The 12,849-nt window shown below is 45.4% G+C and overlaps 1 protein-coding gene across 1 annotated transcript in view; it reads left to right on the plus strand.

Annotated features, from left to right (window-relative positions):
• The window catches only part of SPECC1L (sperm antigen with calponin homology and coiled-coil domains 1 like), a 2,326,126-nt gene that overhangs the window by 2,158,066 nt on the left and 155,211 nt on the right, over positions 1–12,849 (plus strand). The gene's annotated exons all lie outside the window — the stretch shown is intronic.

Here is a 12,849-nt window from a genome sequence, read left to right on the forward strand (position 1 = left end):
AAACTAAAATTTGACATTCACATATCCATGACCATAAAAAAAGTCCACAAAAAACTAGGAGCATTATATAGAAATAAACAATTTCTCACCAAAGCAGCAAAGATTTCAATAGCAAATTCCCACCTTATCTCCACCCTACTTTATGCCTCTTCAGTATATACCAACCTAAGGCAATGTGATCTAAACAAGCTAGAGACCTGCTACAACAAAATCGCCAAATTTGCCGCAGGGGCATCCTACCGTAGTCACCACTGTCTCTCACTTGCTGAACTGGGCTGGCTTGAACTCCCTCACCTCCTTCAGTGGTATCAACTCTCACTCACCCACAAACTAGTAAACCATCCACTAAATGTCCCATCCCTCCAGAATCTACTCCAACCCTATCGCACCACCAGACCACTAAGATCCAGCAACAAAAATCACTTGTAGATCACTAAAGCCAATAACTCTGCTGGTGAAGCACTATTCTCTTGCGCCATAGCCAAATTATGGAACTCACTCCCACCCACAATTACCTCCATACCATCATGCACCAACTTCAAAACTTTATTAAAAGCGCACCTAAAAACATGCTGGCTATGCCCTTGCAACTCCCACTCTAATATCATCCACCCCATCCAACTACTACCTTTCTTTCACCTCCACTAAATACCTTGATGATAGCAAGCTCAGATGCTCATAAGCCTAGTACTTATTATACAGCAGGAACTCCTCATTGTTACATTTGTTAATGCCTGTTATGTACTTCACAGATAAAGATTCTAATTGTCTACTGATGTACTATGTCCTTCATCTGTAAATATGTTGTAAGTAATTTCTATGTTAAATTGTTAATCGCTATGTAATCCAATGTAACTACTGTCTGTTTATTTTACTGTGGAGCTTTTCTCCCCGGGCCTCCGCTGAAAATGGACCCACGTCCAGTCGGACACTCCCGGTCAACAAATTTAAATAAATAAATAAATAAAATGTATGTAGTCAAAAGCGCTTATCGGATATCTTATAGGTTCATAGGTTTATACTAGGCTATCTGCCCTAAGGCATTTATAAGCCTAGCCCAAATTATTGTGGCTTACGCCACCCCTTATATGAAAAAATACTGTGCCCATTAGTTTGTTGTGCCTCTGTCCAGCAGTGACCCAGAGATGATTCCCGGGGTAAACCTACGATCTCCCATCCACAGGTCTAGATTTCTCTTGAACAGAGTCAGCGAGGTGCTCTGCCTCACATGGACCGGGATTTTATTCCACAGCATAGGGAGTCTCTGAGTGATAAATCTATCCCTCCAGCACGTCCTATTTATATCCGTGCTAAGGTTTAAGTCGCTTGCTCTAGTGGTTTTGGTGGATTTGGATTTTTGAGGTGGAGCATGTCCATTAATTCGGGTTGGACATGGCCTTGTATGTCAGGCACATGTCACCTCTGAGCAGACGGTATGCGACTGAATAGAGCTGGAGTTTCTTCAATCTGGCAGCATATGACAGATTTTGGAGTCCCTTTATCCTTTTGGTGAGGAACTTTTGGGGTCTCTCCAATTGCTGCAGATGTCGGGTGAGATACATCCCGAATGGGGCATTGTACTCGATCATTGGTCTGATAAGTGAAGAGTACAGGGGAACAATGACCTCACTAGATCTGGATGTGAATCCCTTCATGATCAGGTGGGCAATGTAGAAGGTCTTTCTAACCACTTTAGCAATGTGAGTGTCAAAGAAAGGCCACTGTCAACCTGGGTCCCCAGGTCCCTGATAACCTCTTCTGTGCTTAGTGGATTGCCACCTATATGGTAGCTTGGGGTTACCTTGTTTTTCGAAGGTATGACTATACATTTTTGGCGTTTAACTTCAGGCCATGGCTCTGGCACCAGCTATCTGTTTCGTGAGTCCCTTCTGAAGGATATCCGTGTCCGATGCACTTTCCACTATGGCCCAGTTTGCAGTCATCTGCAAACTTTGTCAGCCAAAGTCCTCCCATGTTGGCCTGTACTTCTGAGAAGTAGATGCCAAACAATAGGGGCCAAAGACCGAGCCCTGTGGGACACCACTTGTGACCGGCTTGGAGTCTGACACAGCGCCAGCAACTCTAACCCTGTGGGTTCTGTCCTTAAGCCAGTTTGCAACCCATCTTGTGACATATGGGTTTACATTTAAGCTGGTAAGTTTTTCTACAATACCGAGTGGGGTATTGTGTCGAGCCTTTGCAAGGTCAAGGTAGGCTGTATGGACTGCCTTTCCCTCATCAATGGCCTTGGTGACTATTTCAAGAAGTCGACCAAGTTCAAAAGGCATGATCTTCCCTTGACAAAGCCAAACTGGGTCGGGTCCAATGTCTGCAAGTCCCCTATATCTTTGTTTATGAGCTCCATTATGATCCTCTCCATAGCTTTGCAGACTAGACTTGTTAAGCTTATGGGCGGTAATTACCAGGGTCCGTGAGGCCACCTTTGTGGAGTGGGACCACAGTTGCCGTCGCCACTCCTTGGGCACGTATCCTGTGGTAAGGCTGAGATTAAACAGCTGCCTTATGTGCGGGTTTAATTCCTCATTTAGCTCGTGTAGCACACAGCCGGGGACACCATCCGGTCCCATTGATGCTGTGTTTTTAGCTTTAGAGAGAGCAGCTTTCACCTGCGCATTTGAGATGTCCGGGAGGCTACACTCGGCTGGGATAGTTATCTCTCCTTTAGGGGAGAGGGGTGAAGTTTGCACTGAACCTGTCTGCCAGTATGTTGGCAATGTCTGTGGGTTCAGTGATTTTTGTATCATTTTGGACTAATTCTGAGCATATCTTCAAGGGACATTTGAGCTTTTTATTATTTATTTTTTATTTTATTCTCAAGTCGAAGTTTTATTCATATTAAAGGACTACATTTTAATTGGAACACTTGTGGATTTCGTTGATTGGCCATCCTTGGGTGGATTTTCTGTCTTGTTTTGCCAATATTGACTGTTTTTGTGACAGGCCACCTTTAGCATTTGGGAGTTATTTATTTATTTATATGTATGTATATGTACACACGCAATATCTGCTTCTGAACGGTGCATAGGGGTTTTGGCTAGGAGTTTTGTGTCTGATAATTAATACAGCACCAGTTTGAGTGGTAGCATAATGATCATCTTGGTACAGACCAAGAAGTTTTGATGCTTATCAGCATTTTGTAGGAATGAGTACTTGGGTTCATAGGCTATCTACCCGAGGGCATTTATAAGCCTAGCCACAGTGTGTCAGCTTTCACTGCCCCATTGATTAATTAACTGATCCTCTGTCAAGCAGAGCCAATGAAGTGATCCCAGGGGTGTATGTTCTGTCACCCATCCACTCGTCAAGGTTTCTCTTGAAGAGTGTTAGTGAGGGACTCTGCCTGATGTAATTTGGAATTTTGTTCCAAAGCATGGGGAGTCTCTGTGACAGGAATCTATCCCTCCAGCATGTTCTTTTTATTGTTGTGGCGAGGTTTAGCTCACCAGAGCGCGTGGCTCGCAGTGACTTGGATTTCTTTAGGTGGAGCATGTCCATCAATTCTGAGTTGGGCATGGCTTTGTAAGTCAGGCAGAGATCACCTCTGAATAAGCGATATGCCACTAAGTACAGCCGGAGTTTTTTCAGTCGGGCTGCATAGGACATATGTTTGAGGCCAGCAATCCTCTTGGTGAAGTACTTTTCTGGTCTTTCCAGCTGTTGGAAGTGTCTTGTGAGGTACATCCCAAATTGGGCATTGTACTCTATGATGGGTTTAATGAGTGACGAGTAGAGGGGCACTATAACCTCTTTATTTCTAGATGCAAACCCTTCAGTAATTAGATGGGCCACATAGAAGGATTTCCTAACTACTTTGGCAATATGATTGTCAAAGGAGAAATTACTATCTACCTGAGTCCCCAGATCTCGTATTACCTCTTCTGTATTAAGGGGGCTGCCACCTATGTGGTAATTTGTGGGTGTTTTGTTTTTCCCAAATGGGATGACTATGCATTTTTTGGCATGTAGCTTGAGGCCATGACTTTGACACCAGGTGTCCGTCTCAGTAAGACCCTTTTGGAGGATGTCCGTGTCAGCCGAAGTCTTGATTATGTCTCCCAGTTTGCAGTCATCGGCGAACTTGGTTAGCCATAGTCCTCCTGTGTTTGCCTGTACTAATGAGAAGTATATGCCGAACAGTAGGGGTCCCAGGACCGAGCCTTGTGGGACACCACTTGTGACTGGTTTAGAGTCGGACCTGGTGCCCGCTATTCTTACCGTGTGAGTTCTGTCTGTAAGCCAGTTGGCAACCCATCTCGTGATGTAGGGGTTTATGTTCAGGATGGTGAGTTTTTCTGTAATACCCGAGTGAGGAATGGTATCTAAAGCCTTGGCGAGGTCAAGGTAGGTTGTGTGAACCACCTTTCCCTCGTCTATGGCCTTGGTGACTGTCTCAAAGAAGTCAACCAGGTATAGTAGGCATGATCTGCCCTTAACAAAGCCGAACTGGGTCGGGTCAAGTGTTTGGAGGTTCCCAGTGTCTTTGTTAATGAGCTCCATAGCCTTGCAGACCAGGCTAGTCAGACTTATTGGTCGATAGTTACCAGGGTCAGTTGTGGCCCCTCCTTTGTGGAGAGGAATAACCGTTGCTGTGCACCATTCTATGGGCACGTAGCCTGTGGAGAGGCTGAGGTTGAACAGCGTGTTTAGGTGGGGGGTTAGTTCGATGTTCATCGTGTTTCACTGTTGCAGTCATGACTGTAGGGTTCTCCCCTGCCGGCAGGCAGTCCTCGGTCGGCCAGAATCCCAAAGTCTGGGTCCGGCGTTGGCTGTTCAGCCATGCTCCCTGACGTCAGAGTGCCAGGAGTACAAAGCTGACAGCCGACGCCATGTTCTCCAGTCTTTCTTGCCATGGGGTGATAGCAGTTCGCAAGTGCCGGTTGGCTGACTCCTGACACTTTTTTCTAAACAAACTTCAGTCTAAAGACTTTCTTCTCCTACTCAAAGCTAAGTATCCCGTTGGGGAAACTTTTTTCTTGCTCCAGTCCGATGTCAGAAAAAGTTAATTGTATTTCATGTGGGAAGCAAATACCTTATAAGGATTTTCATTCTTACTGTATTCCTTGCTTAGGCCCTGACCACGATGTAGCTAGTTGTCAGTTTTGTGCTAGAATCAATCAACGTACTATTAAACGAAGGTACGATTTTGCATTTCATTACTTCGGTAGGCGTTTTAATTACAAAATGTTGTCTGATACGGTTCCGGCTACCGGAGTTCACAAACGACGCAAGGACAAAGACAGGCCTTCGAGGTCCAAATCAGACTATATCGCACAAGCAGAGCCAGCTTCAGGTTCGGCCATCGTCAGTGAGGCGCTTTTGCAGCCCCTGTTGTCGGCCATTTCGGAACCGATAGCCGAAACGGACTCCCACGAGGAGCCAACTAGGCCTTTGAATATTTCTGTTGCAGGACCTTCAGACAATGCTCCTTCGGATGGGTCCGGAGCCGCTGTGCAGGTACCGGCTTCCGAAGGGGTTTTCAGGCCTACTCTGCTTCTAATAAAGGCAAAGGCAAAGACTCCTTCCAAATCAAAGACTGCAGCCCAGGCCACTTCTGATCTGGCTCCCAAGTCTCAGAAACAGTTACTTAAGATGGCGGAGGACTTACTTACTATGATTAGGGGTTCACATCCCCCTCCAGATAAAAGGCCAAGGCAGGAAGTTTATTATGACTCCTCTGATCAGGCTTCTGTTTCTTCAGTTGTTTCTTCTTCTGACCAGGAATATTCTTTCCCTCCTTATGAGGATTCTGATGCTGAGGAATCCATTCCTTCATCTTCTCCCCCCTGAGGATTTCTCTTTTGGGGAAACTTTGCATGAAATGAGGGAACATTTCCACTGGGAAGGGCAGGAGTATTCAGAATCTAAGAAAAGACTAAGGGAGTTTCTTCTTCTTCCCCAACATAGACCCCTGGCTATTCCTCCTATTTTGGATATTGTGGATGATGCTTTTTCGGAGGCTAACTTAACTCCTGATTCTTTTCCTCCAGCTCCTGTTAAGCCAGACAGATACTATAGGGTTCCTGATTCCCACCAGTTTTTATACAAGAACCCTACTGCTGACCCTGAAACCATTTCTCAGGGTCCTAAGGGCGTAAAGGCCGCTTCTGCTAAAAACCCCATTCCCACTGAGAAGGATTCCAGATCTTTAGAAAGATGGGCAAAAAAGTGTGCACTTCTGCTACTTTATCTATTAGGGCTTTAAACTGTCAGTTTCATATGCTGAAATACCAGCAATTTCTCCTGTCTGTTCTAAAACAGAAGCTAACTTCCATTTCCGCCTGTGCAGATGATAAGGAGTTACATGACTTACTGCATGCCACTGAACAAGTTGGGAAGCATGGTTTACACTGTGGGTTTGATGCCTTGGAGGCTTCTTGTAGGGCTGCTGCCTCTGGCACAGTAATTAGAAGGCATGCATGGTTAAAGGAACAAAATTTGCCAGATCAAGTAAAAGCTAAATTATTGGATGCTCCTGTTCAGCATAATGTTTTGTTTGGATCTAAAGCTGAAGAGGTGATTAAAAAGATGGAGGACAAGGCAAAATCCATGCAAACAGTTAAAGATTTCTTACAAGTACAGCCACCCAGATTTAGTAGGAATTGGCCTACAAAAAATTGGTCCTTTCCCAATTCAGACAGGCCTCAGAGGGGTAGATAGAAACGCTCCCGAGGAAGTCCTCAAACGCAAGCCTCTTATAGACCAAGACAGTGGACTGCTTCCACCCCAAGGGGAGGAGAGGACAGGTCGCAAACTCATAGGAAACAGACTCAATGACTCCCTCTGTTGGGCTGCAGGAACTTCTTGCCTGGAAGCCCCTCTCAGAGGAAAACTTTCTCTTTTTCACCTAAATTGGACTCATATAACCCAAGTCAAGTGGGTTCTGGATGTAGTTTCAAGAGGTTACATATTCCATTTTCATACCCTACCAAGGCCAAGCGGATGGCCAGATCTTCCAAAACATCAATGGTCAGAGGCCTTAAACCAGGTGGAAGCTCTCTTGACTATGAAAGCCATAGAACTAGTTCCACTTTCAGAAATGGGACAAGGTTTTTACTCAAGGCTCTTTCTAGTCCCCTGGAAGCAAAATTCATGGAGACCCATTCTGGATCTGTCAGTCTTGAACACCTTTCTAGAGATACCAAAATTCAAGATGCTTACTCTACAGCAGCTACTTCCAATGCTGACCAAAAATGCATGGATGGTGACTTTGGATTTAAAGGAGGCATATTTACACATTCCCATCAGGCAGGAACGCAGAAAATACCTCAGGTTCAAGGCCGGATCGAGGCACTATCAATTCTCTGCGCTGCCCTTTGGATTGTCTACTGCACCCAGGGTCTTCACCAAATGCCTGGCTCCAGTAGTAGCTTATTGCAGACTCAAGGGAATTCAAATTTACCCTTATCTGGACGACTGTCTTATTCAGGCAGACAGCAAGGATGTCTTACTCCAGCATCTAGAGTTTGTTCAGAATCTTCTCAAGTTCCTGGGATTCACTGTAAACATAAAGGCAAATTTGACACCATCACAACAGATAATTTTTCTGGGCGCTTCTCTAAACACAACAACCCAGATGGCATTTCTGACATACGAAAAACAATTACAGCTGGCCTCAACTTTCAAAACCTTGGCAACTTTAACTCGGCTATCTGCAAGGAGATTCCTGCAGGCTTTGGGTTACATGGCCTCCTGCATCCTTCTCGTACCATATGCAAGACTACATATGAGGAAAATACAGTGGTACCTAAAAAGTGTATGGTCTCAGCATTGCCACAGTTTAGACATACTGATCTCCGACCTGCCTTGTCTTCAAAAGGAATTCCTTTGGTGGTCCAAGGCATGTACTCTAAACAAAGGAAAACCCTTCTGTCTGCCTCCTGCCACTCAGATACTGACCACGGATGCCTCAGATTATGCATGGGGAGCCCATTTTCAGGGCAACTGTCTGCAGGGCCTTTGGACAAAGGATCAGAAGCACCTGCATATCAATTTAAAGGAAATGTTAGCCGTTCAGAAAGCTCTATTGGCCTTCAGGAATCTTCTACAACCAGGACAACTACTGATATGGACAGACAACACCACAGTTATGTGGTACATAAACAAGCAAGGGGGATCTCATTCCTATCCCCTTTGCAGACTAGCCATGAATCTTTGGAACACAGCTCTAGCTTGCAATCTGGACCTTCAAGCACAGTTTCTACCAGGGAAGCAAAACTTCCTGGCAGACAGTCTGAGCAGAAACCTTTCGGACCCTCACGAATGGATGCTGGACACCGAAATATTCAAGATGATTACTGCAGTCTGGGGATGTCCTCACATAGACCTCTTTGCATCCCACCTCAATCATCAACTACTGATTTTTTGCACCAGGACTTTCCACGAACAAGCTTGGAAAGTGGATGCACTATCATTCAGTTGGAGAAACCTCTCGGGATATGCCTTTCCGCCTCTTCCTCTTCTTCCACGAGTATTATTAAAGATCAAACAGGACAAGCCCAAGATGATAATCTTGCTGGCCCCAAATTGGCCTCGACAGTTTTGGTACCCAGCAGTGAAAAACCATTGTCTGGAGCCCCCTTGGGTTTTATCACAGACTCCGAACCTTCTGTCCCAACACCAGGGTCAGGTTCTACACTCCCATGTCAAAACTCTCAGCCTGGCGGCCTGGTTAATCCAGGGTCTTTGAATCATTCTCGCCTACCCAAGCAGGTTATGGATGTCATTTTAGAAGCCAGACGTCCTAGCACTAGAAAATCTTATGCAGGAAAATGGAAAAGATTTTGTTCCTGGATGCAGGCTCAGGATTCTGATCCTCTTATTCCTGACATTCCTCAGATTTTACTTTACCTGACAGACCTCTTACATAAGGGTCTCTCTTTCTCTTCCATAAAGATTCATGCCTCTGCTATTTCTGCTCATTATAATACAGACCCTCCAATCTTTTCCCACCAGCTCACGAGACAGTTTCTCAGAGGAGCTAAGAACTTAAGGCCCCCTAGATCTCCTCCCATTCCTGCTTGGGATCTCAACTATGTTTTGGAAAAGCTCACCTTACCTCCTTTTGAGCCTGCTGCCACATCTGACATCAAGTTTTTATCTTGGAAGACAGCCATCCTGTTAGCTCTGACCTCTGCCAGGAGAGTTTCAGAGTTGCAAGCTCTTATGGCTGTAGAACCTTATATTATTTTTCATCAAGACAGGGTGTCTTTAAGGACTAATCCTACTTTCATGCCTAAGGTGGTTTACAAAGTGGCTTTAAATCAAACTATCCACTTGCCAACTTTTTTCCCCACTTCTCAAAATAAAGGGGAAAGGATCTTACATTCCTTGGATGTACACAGACAACTACGTTTTTACCTGGACAGAACCAAGGACATCAGGAAATCAGAGCAATTGTTTGTTTCTTATGCTTCAAGTTCCCAAGGTAAAGCCATTTCAAAACAGACCATTTCTAAATGGATTGCTCATGGAATCAGATTTTGCTATTCACACCATGGAAAGCAAATCCCAGGGAGTATAAGGACTCACTCTACCAGAGCTGCTGCCACTTCAGCTGCCTTTCTCAGGGGAGTTCCTACCAAAGACATTTTGGAAGCTGCAACTTGGAGTTCAGTGCATACTTTTTCCAAGCACTACAATCTACCTCTCTACTCTAAGTCTAGGGCAGGCTTTGCTTCTGCAGTCTTGCAGGGCCTTATAGCCGCCCCCTCTACTTTATGACCACCTCCCTTTCATTCTGCTTTGGGATTCTACCCTACAGTCATGACTGCAACAGTGAAACATGATAAACATAGTACAGTTGTGTACACTTACCATAAATGTAGATGTTCGAGTGTCTTCACTGTTGCAGTCTGGGTTTCCCTCCCTCCTGTCCCCTCTTATTTTTTCTTTTGTGTGGTTCCTTCTTTCACCCTTCTTCTGAGGTGTATTTTCAAAGGGTATGGGACCTTACTCATTTTGGACCTCCTGACATCTGGGGCAAGAAAAACTAGAGAACATGGCGTCGGCTGTCAGCTTTGTACTCCTGGCGCTCTGACGTCAGGGAGCATGGCTGAACAGCCGGCCTTGACCCAGACTTTGGGATTCTGGCCGACCGAGGACTGCCTGCCGGCAGGGGAGAACCCTACAGTCATGACTGCAACAGTGAAGACACTCTAACATCTACATTTATGGTAAGTGTACACAACTGTACTTTCTGTAGTTCGTGCAAGATGCAGCCTGGGACACCATCTGGTCCTATTGACGCTGTGTTTTTGGCTTTTGAAAGGGCTGTTTTCACCTGTGTGCCTGTGATTTTTGGGACACTACACTTTTCCGGTATTGTTCTGGGCCCTTTTGGAGGTGAGAAGGGGGTGAAGTTTGCACTGAAACTATCTGCCAGGATGTTGACAATATCAGTAGGTCCAGTATATTTTGTGCTATTTTGCACTAGTTCAGTGCATATCTGCGAGTTGCCACTTAGATTCTTAACTTAGCTAAAGAAGGCTTTGTGGTTATCTTTTGAATCCTTGGCTATTTTTCTTTCAAAGTTAGCCTTGGATGATTTCATGAGGGACCTTAGTTTCTTACTGATACTGATCAGGGTTGTCTTTCCTTTTTGGGATTTGCTTTTTTTCTGAACTTGTTTCCTCCTTCCATTGTATAGCCTGTTTATGGGATTCCACCAAACTGGTTTCCTTCTCTTAGAGGAGTGAGTCTTGGTTTTGCTAGGGATGGCAAGATCCAGGCACCCTTGTAGGTGCTCATAGAGTGCATTTGTAAAGGTTTCTGCATCTTGGGCAGCATTATCCTTTAGCATGAGGGCTTACCACCTCTGTCGTAAGTAATGTGAAATTTGCTTTAGAAAAGTTTTTTTTATTGTGGTTTCCTTATTTGGGGGTGGTGGTGGGGTGTGGACATCCAGAGTGATTAGTTTATGGTCTGATCTAACCAGTGACGGGGTTGACCTCCGGTGTGGAACACCTGTTGCCCATGTTGGTGATGACCAGGTCCAATATGTTTTCACCTTTGGTAGGGGAGTTTACCAGCTGATCCCAGGGTGTTTGAGTTGATGAATTCCAGGAAGCGCTGGGCCTGGGAATTTGTACTCAGTAATTATCCCAGTGAATGGTAGGTTAATTGAAATTGCCCAATATCAGGGTGTTAGGACCTTCATGTTTTCCAGTGTCTGCAGAAAGGTGAAGTGGTGGTCCTGGGTCATGGAGGGTGATCTGTAGCAGGCCACAATTTGCATTGCAGATTTGCCCGATGTTAGTTGCACATGGATGATCTCAGAGGCATCATGCTGCGCCACTAACCTGGAGGTGTAAGTATCCTTGATGAATATGGATACACCCCCTCCTTTTGTGTTTTGGTCCGTGTTCTGTGGCCGAAACGTGTGGTATGAGTTGTAGCCTGGTAGTGCTGGGGTGCTCTGTGGAGTCTTGAACCAGGTTTCAGTTTCTGCACAGATGTTGATGTTCTCCATACTGAGGAGTGCTTCGAGCGCGTGCATTTTGAGATTTAAACTCCTGGCGTTGAGTAGCATAACTCTCAGTTTTTTGTTAATTGTGCTGTTTATGGAGGTGGGTTTGACTTCTGAGCCTTGCCTAAAAAAGGCACTATGGGGGAAGCAAGAGCCTTGGCCAGTATTCGAAAGCCTAGGGGTGACAGGTGCAAGCCATCTCTTGCGAAGCAATGCGGGTTGTCGAGCATGTCGTCCCAGGCTGACAGACACCGGATCCCCTTTGAATGACACCAGAAGCTTAGCCAATTGTTGAAATTGATCGTTTTTTCTTTATACTGAGGTATCATTCTTGGTGAGGGCAGGATGCTACTCAGGGTCATACCAGCGTGGGCTGCATGATCAGAGAGCTCTTCCTTGTCTCTCTTCATGTAGTCCAGGGAGGTACGTCTCAGGTAATTCACACCAGCATGAACAATGACAGAGTCATATTTGTACTTGTTCTGGAGTGACCTGAGTGCTTGTGTTATGTGGCGGATTCTGGCTTCGACAGGCAGCTAACAGTAACCTTCTGCTTGTCCAGCCTAGTGAGTGGGACATCAGTGTGCCTGACTATAGAGTCACCTATTACTAGTGTGTTGGGTATGTTATTTCGCCTTAAGGGCCGTGATTGTGCGGCACACTGATTTTTGTGTGTTGTGTTGTCTGGTTTGTGACGGGAAGTGCAAGTTGTTTGGGTGTCGGCTTTGGAGGTCTCTGATGCTTTTGCAGGTTTTTATTTAGAGCCTCCGAGTATGATTTTGTGTTTTTATGTGTATTTTTTGCCAGTGCTGTTTTAGTAGGTCTGTGTGCGGCTGGAGGTGTGGTGCAAGTGTTGACCTTCTCCTATTGACTGTCTGTTCTAGTCTTGGGTGGAGGCACCTTAGCTTCCAGTTTGGCTGTATTGTTGCATCTCTCGCATATGTTAGTGTTTTGTCGAAGGAGGAGAGGGTTGTCTGTGTACATGAGGCAGTTGTAACATTGCCTGAGGATACCCAGATTCACCAGCTGGACTGGAGAGTTCACCTGAAGTTGCCCTTTGGTCATGCCTGAATAGTAGGGTGAGCTGCTTAGTCGCTTGGTTGGTGAGGGGTGAATAAAGAGCCTTGCCCTGCTGGGCAATCAGTGTCAGGGTATACTAGTGCTTGCTATTAGGTCTGAGCAAATGCTGGGCTGTAAGATGATTTTTGAGTGCTTAGGTGGAGAGTTAGACTAGTTTCAAGGGAAAAACTGAAGAGGAGACTTAGTGGAGCAGGGAATAATTTAACCGTAGCTAATCGGCACTGCCCGGTGCGCATAACCGTGCAAACGTGGTTTTTATAGTAGAGAAATGAAAGAGAGAGAGA

This window comes from Protopterus annectens, chromosome 4.part0, assembly GCF_019279795.1.
Source record: "Protopterus annectens isolate FY-2018-M chromosome 4.part0, PAN1.0, whole genome shotgun sequence".
Taxonomy (NCBI): Eukaryota; Metazoa; Chordata; order Ceratodontiformes; family Protopteridae; genus Protopterus; species Protopterus annectens.